General features: G+C 40.4%; 1 pseudogene; it reads left to right on the forward strand.

The window, feature by feature from the left end:
- Positions 1–204: 204 nt before the first annotated feature.
- Positions 205–4,111, forward strand: LOC148844090 (L-type lectin-domain containing receptor kinase S.1 pseudogene; annotated as a pseudogene).
- Positions 4,112–5,949: the final 1,838 nt, after the last annotated feature.

The following is a 5,949-nucleotide window of genomic DNA, read 5'->3' on the forward strand; positions in this document are numbered from 1 at the left end:
ATTTTTTTTGAAATCGGATTAAAATCAAATCCGATATATTAAACTAAAAATTACCAAAGTATTATATATTATAATAAAATGAATTGAAAATGTCTCTTATATTGGACCATATAAATAAAACATACTTCTAACTTGTATAAACTTGAATAATGATTCTTTAGTAAGAACACAACATTCAAATCAAGTGAAGGAAATTTTATTGCTTGCACGGGGAATGAAGGAGATAATGTAATTATGAAAATTCTGCAAAAGGCTCCTATAGTTAGCAATTAAGGCAGTTTTTTGCAATTCTTTTCATGTGGTCTTTTGGGTTTCGATAAGCTTGAAAGATTGAAAGATTGAAAATCAGTCATTTTCCATTTGGTAACCAAAACTTAGGAAAGATGAGAAGACATGTACAGAAATACCTGAAAACACCGAATTTCAAGAAGCTTTAAATAAAACTTTCTGGTATTTTGCATGATAGATAGCCTCTAAACACATTTTTAAAAGCTCGGCAGACCAATCCACTTACCAAAGGGTTTTTTGTCTTTAAAGAGAAGACCCCCCAAGCTCAATATGTCTTTTTGGCCATCTGGGTTGCTACAGGAAGATCTTTCTAAAAAGACTTGCCAAACGACACCTAAGTTATAATATGCTAATACTATCCTTTGTGTGTCTCTTTAAACACAAATAAAGGGTATTTTGTATAGTAATTGGATCAGATGTGGATTTGATCCATCCGAGTCCAACTATATAGTAAAAATATATGCATTTATTATATATATATATATATATATATGTTCTGTATTTATGTATTTTTATATAGGGCCATTTACTAAATACCATTTTGTAGTTTCATGGATTTATTAAAATCTATCATTTAACTTGCATTTTACTGAAATACCCCTTATTATTTGTAATCAATTTACTTAGTCGACCTTGCATTAGATGGAAGTAGAAAACAACAGTTTTGACTTTAACATCCCTTAACAAATTTAATCTACGAAAAACAAAAATGAAAATATCATTCTTGTCCTTGGTACAAACATGGTTGAAATTCTATTCGGTAAAATTTATTGTCTATTAGAATAAGGAATACATACCACTGTTGATGGATGCCATTGTTCGCTCTTCGTCATTGTAATGAAGGCAGACATTTTTTTTTCATAAATTTGAAAATCAAACAGTGTTTCTTCCTAAAAGCTTGGTATAATATTGTTTTAGGGGGTAATTTCGAATATAAAAGCATAGAATTTTTCCACTCTGTTTTTATGGTCAGCATATGTATATATACTTTCTAAAAACAGCCATATGTAGACATAAATATAAAGGTTTAATAAAGGTCGATTAAGTAAATCAGTTGCAAATTATGCAAATTATAGGGGTGTTTTAATAAATGAATCTTTTTAATATATATAATTAAAAATTTATTTAGAGAGGAAAATCTCCGATTTGGAATTTCAACATTGGCATCGAAATCTGGCCGGAGAGCAATTAAGATTTTTGCAAAACTCGTCGTGGTTAACCCAAATTCCTTTAAAACAGGAAACAAATGCAAGCACCAAAATACTTCATTGGATCATCTCTCATATTTTCCACCAGAAGAGAAGAATCCACTGCCCATCTGATCATGCCCAGGACTAGAAAGTAGAAACCATTTCCTCAATGTCAAAGTCCTCATGTTGTTATTAATAAATATATATAACATCTTCCATGGCTCTAAAATCTGATTTGAATTCCACAAACTGTGAATGTGAAGTGGTTGTGAGCAGGAAATCCGAACCCCATGCGATATTTTATTCTATAGTTGGTTAAAGTTGACTGCTAGTTGTTTTGAATTTTCAGCTTGACCTTATACGCAGAAGGAAAATCGGAGCTATTATTCTTCAGTCAATTTGTTCATTCTTAATCAATTTTTAGTTTCTGGGTTGTTTCCGAAGACCCTCAGCTGAACGGGAACCAGCCACATGTTACCCAATGTTGTCCTCGATCGTCCTCGTTCTCTCCCTCATCATCATCATCGTCACCATCACTTCCCCTTCTGCTTTAGCTATTGATTTCCTCTTCAATTCCTTCACCAACTATGATCTCTTATACGCTGGCGATGCTCGAGCCGAATCCGGGGTCATCCGATTTACTGATGATTCCGTTAAATTCTCCTTCGGGCGAGCCTTTTACCCCGAACCAATATTCCCATGGTGACCGGAACTACGAGCATCTCATCCTTTTCGACCTCATTTGTCTTCAATATCCTCCCTTCTAGCAATTCATCCCCAAGCTTTGGCCTTGCCTTTGTTCTCTCCAACTCTACCTTCCCTGCCGGCGCTCTCCCGGGGCAATTCTTTGGACTATTTTCGAATGCCAATGTTCAATCTCCTTTCCCCCTCTTGGTCATTGAGTTCGATACGGGCCAGAACCCAGAATTCAATGACCCAGATGGGAATCACGTCGGTATCAACTTCAATAACATCGAGTCTGTCAAAACTGAAACTGCTGGCTACTATGACACCGCCGGAGGCTTCGTTCCCATCGATATGCGTAGCGGCCAAAACATACGCGCTTGGGTCGAATTCGACGGAGCTGGGTTTCAAATCAACGTCACAATTGCACCGGCGAGCATATCCCGACCATCCAAACCTTTGATCACTTTCCGTGACCCAAAAATCGCTAACTACTTATCCAGCAACATGCTTGCCGGGTTCTCTTCTTCAACGGTCACTTGGGTAGAGGCTCAGAGGATTTTAGCTTGGAGTCTGAGCGACACCGGGGTGGCCAGGGATATAAACATAACGGACCTCCCGACCAGTTTCTCACCGCCGCCGGCATCGGCACCGGCACCGGCATCTATGACCTTAAGATTTAGGGTCGGGGTTACAGCTACTGCAGTTGTCTCGGCAATCCTATGTTCATGTGGGTTGTTCTGGTTTCGGCACAGGATGAAGAGAGTGGAACATGATCAGGAACAGGATGAGAACGAGGAATGGGAGTTCGAGTACTGGCCTCACCGGTACTCGTACGAAGATCTCTACAAAGCCACAAATGGATTCTCCAAAGGTGAGCTTCTGGGGTCTGGTGGGTTCGGCAGAGTTTACAAAGGGACTCTTTCCAACAAATTGGAGATCGCAGTGAAGTGCGTGAGCCATGACTCGAAGCAGGGGATGAGAGAATTCATGGCAGAGATCTCAAGCATGGGCAGGCTGCAACACAAGAGCTTGGTGCACATGAGAGGGTGGTGCAGGAAAGACAGAGAGCTGATGCTGGTCTACGATTACATGCCAAACGGCAGCCTCAACCACTGGATCTTCGACCAACCAAAGGCGCTCTTGGGCTGGGAGGGACGAAGAAGAGTGCTGGTGGACATAGCAGAGGGCTTGAGTTACTTGCACCATGGATGGGACCAATTGGTGCTCCACCGAGACATCAAGCCAAGCAACGTTTTGCTGGACTCTGAAATGCGAGGTCGGCTCGGAGATTTTGGCCTTGCAAAGCTGTACCAGCACGGGAGAGCGCCGATTACGACACGGCTGGTGGGCACGGTCGGGTACATGGCGCCGGAGTTGGTGAAAGTTGGGGCGACAACGGCCAGCGATGTCTACAGCTTCGGGGTGATGGTGCTGGAGGTGGTGTGCGGGAGGAAGCCGATCGAGACATGGTCGGATTCGGTTGAGCAACCTCTGTTGGTAGATTGGGTGAGGAAGCTTCACTTAGAAGGCAAGCTTTGTGAAGCGGCTGATGCCAGAATGACCGGAGAGTATGAAGTTGGGGACATGGAAGTTGTGCTGAAGCTTGGGTTGGCGTGTTGCCATCCAGAGCCCCATAGAAGGCTCACAATGAAGGAGGTTGTGGTGGTGCTGACGAGCGATGAGCCACAGTCTGGGATGGTGAGTTTGTTATCAGAGCTTGCCTATGGATACAGCAGTGACGACGGTGGTGGCCTTGTTGCTGGCGATGACAAAGGATCGCTGAGCTTGAGCTTGAGCTTGTTGTTGCCACGGTAATAGCGCAGGAAGAATAAGGATTTATCATACGTCCTTGTAATGCAAGAGGTGTATTTAATAGAAAAAGAATTCACAGTGTTTCACACTTAAAAGCTTGAGACTTAAATTGATGGTGTCCGGTAATTAATTGATATTAGGAGGAAACATCAATATTGATGTGGGTATCATCAGTGGATTTCACATCGATCTGGTCCATGCCTAGCTGTTTGCACTCCCATGCAAATGAAATTTCACACTCAAACAATGAGAGCCTTTGATTCAAATTAAGACAAATAAAATCCACCTACTATTGATGGCAACTGATCTTGTATCAATAGCATAATTTTGTTTAACAACATGAGAACACCTGAACACTTTATTGAAAAATTAGTTTTTCTCTTACAAAATCTAGTTTTGAATTTGTCACACATTGGAAAATTATAAGTTTTGTTTTCAGTATTTTAATAGGAACTGAATAGTAGAGGAGAGTATGGGGGTTTGATACCGTGCAACGCGCACGCACGCGTGTGTGCGGCGCAATGAAGCGCTTTAGAGGCGCACTTCGCGCATACCAGCATGGCTCGCGAAGGGCGGCTTTGGTTTTGGTGCTATGTTGACCATTGATTATCGTTGATGAGATCAACAGTCACGATTCGATCGGGTGTGATCAAGAGGCACAATTCAAAGTTAACAGTCACTGTTCAAGGTGCCTTCTCTGAACCAGTACCTACCTTTTCTTCATACCTCTTCATAAACTATTTAATGAGCATGAATCAGACTCCAAAAATACACAATTTCGAAATTCACTTTCTCTCTCTCTCCCAGTCCAGTCTACTACAGTCTCACAGAAAGTTTCTTCGGAGATTCTTCAACTTTGCTGGTTGTAGATTCTTGCCCAAGGCTCTGTTGTATCCTAGGAATGGATTTGTCTGTAACCAAACAGCAAACTCAGTGAAACTGAGTGGGGACAAATAACGTTCTAAAGGCAGTGTCTTCAAACGCACCTTAGAACTTCTCCTCCAAAATTATAATGACCCCATTTCCAACACTAACTTGGCCAATGAAAGAAGTGGTGTGTCTCAATCAAAGAAATAGCTAGGAAACTGTCTTCTTATAGCATTTTCCTCAATGGCAGGAGCTATGTCAAAGACAATCTATTAGCAGTCATTTCTCAACTTATTTTATTAATTATATATAATATCTGAACAGTTCTAGATATCTAAATCCCATCGATATAATAGTATTTGATCATTTAATTTGAAACCTATAGTCATAGTGTTTAGAGTCAAACCATGTAGTGATAATTATCCAAATACTGATGCAGGGATTAGACAATTCAACCCATGTCCCACGTCCTGCGTTACCTAGACACTACCCGTTTTATTGACTCGTAGGCTGTATTTGGTTAGAAGGAAAAAGTAGGGGAAGGAAAGGAAAGGTAGGGAAACATAACCTTTACAAACGTTGTATGGGTTTCTCTACCTTTCCTTTATTTTCCTCACCTTTTCCTTCAAACCAAGCATAACCTTCAAGATTAATGCCCATGGATCAAATTAATTAGGGTAAATTGCTGAAACTTCCCCTCAAGTATATGATTGTTGCTGAAACCTATCAAAATTGGTAATTGCAATGATCTCTCCTGAATTTTTTGATGTAATCGTAACTTGTAAATAGACCCCTTCTGTTAGAATCCTCTAGACAGAGACATAAAAATCTCTAAAATACCCATGCAGTTAGTGTAGGAAGAAGGTTTGGTTTGTTCTAATAAAATACTCATTAATTAGGATTGGGTTTCGCAATACCTGACTGAGATCATGTTTGTAATGGGATGTACAAAAACTATAGGAGGAAGCGTGTCCATTGGAGAACTAAATGATGATGGAGGTGTTGTAGACAAGTCGAATGAGGCAGCAATGGAGGGTGACATTGGCAGTGTATCTATATGTAAACATATGGCAGTATGTTGCTGATTAAAACATGGAAAAATAAC

This window comes from Nelumbo lutea, chromosome 8 (assembly GCF_056320005.1).
Source record: "Nelumbo lutea isolate HS-2025 chromosome 8, American lotus-T2T, whole genome shotgun sequence".
NCBI lineage: Eukaryota > Viridiplantae > Streptophyta > Magnoliopsida > Proteales > Nelumbonaceae > Nelumbo > Nelumbo lutea.